Here is a 1,380-nt window from a genome sequence, read left to right on the forward strand (position 1 = left end):
TATCAGTATAAGTTAGGGAAAGGCCCATTAACTCCGAGTTGGGCCCCCTTTCTCCCCGGTAGCAGTTGCAACCTCTTTTACCTAGTATAAATGCATGTATCACAAAGGGAGGGATATATGTGGCAAATAATTAAGTTACCTATGAAGTAATCTTTCATTACTTCAGTGCTTGCAACCTTTCGTTCAATCTGAGTCATCTGACCAATCTTTTCAGCAAGGGTCATCCGTTTCATCAAGTCATTGATCCTACCATTTAATGGTTGTTTCGGGTCTTTGTACTTCATAAACTTGGCTTCTATAGATGATTCACATAAAAGCAAGAACAGAAGGCCTATAAAACACATTGGAGAGCACTCCATGTCCCTGAACCAAGCACAAACTTTCAGACCAATTTAGCTTTCAAAAGTTGATTGTGAGAAATATTGAAAATCTAATGGAAGATAAAAATGCTAGAAAAGAACCTTGTCATGTTCTAAGTCCAAAACTTACAAAAATCAAAATCAATCAACCAATTTAGCTTTCAAAAATTTATTGTGATAAATATTGAAAATCTAATGGAAGATAAAAATGCTAGAAAAGAACCTTGTCATGTTCTAAGTCCAAAACTTACAAAAATCAAAATCAATCAACTCCTGCATGTCAGTAACTTCAAGACTACAAAAATCAAAATACTATCTACATATTACATCCCAAATAGTTACGTTGATCAGTTTGATCAGCTCCAATAAGAGTTCAACCACCAAAGTTTAGTAACGAGTTTATTTTTTTAAAAAAAAGGGGCAGAGAAGAGAGAGAATGCACCCAATAGTTAGTCCAAACGCGCGTTTTCTCTTTCTAACCTCCAAATTAGTTAACATCGATAAGGGCGCTGGCGAGATATTTATAATGAGCTCAACAGCTACAAAATGGGGGGAAAATAGGGTTTTCCCCTTATCAGTCCCTTACATCTTCAATATTTGAAATTAGTCACTCAAATCATTGAAGATGCAACCAATCTTATAAGTTGTCTCAAAATTAGGCCTTCAAAACTTGAAGCTTCTCTCAGGTCCAAGTTTCAAATAATCCCTCCACGCAAAATATAAGAACTGAACTTCTAGTGGCCATCCCAATGATTTGAGGGATTAATTTCAAAACATTGAAGAGTTAAGGGACTTCGGAAAAAACCCAAGAAAAAAAAATTACTATCAAGCAAAATAAAGCGTGGACCGCTAAAGGAAATAAGTGTGGTTCGCAATGATTAACATCCTTATCCCTTTCTCTTCGTTAAGAGGATTAAGGGTTAGGTAATGGATTTAAGGGACCACAATTTGGTCGACATCCTCTTGTGGCTTGGTTGATGTGACTCCATTTGATTGGCTGTGAGGCTAGTTGGAACTGACC

Source organism: Asparagus officinalis, chromosome 3, assembly GCF_001876935.1.
Source record: "Asparagus officinalis chromosome 3, Aspof.V1, whole genome shotgun sequence".
Classification (NCBI taxonomy): Eukaryota; Viridiplantae; Streptophyta; class Magnoliopsida; order Asparagales; family Asparagaceae; genus Asparagus; species Asparagus officinalis.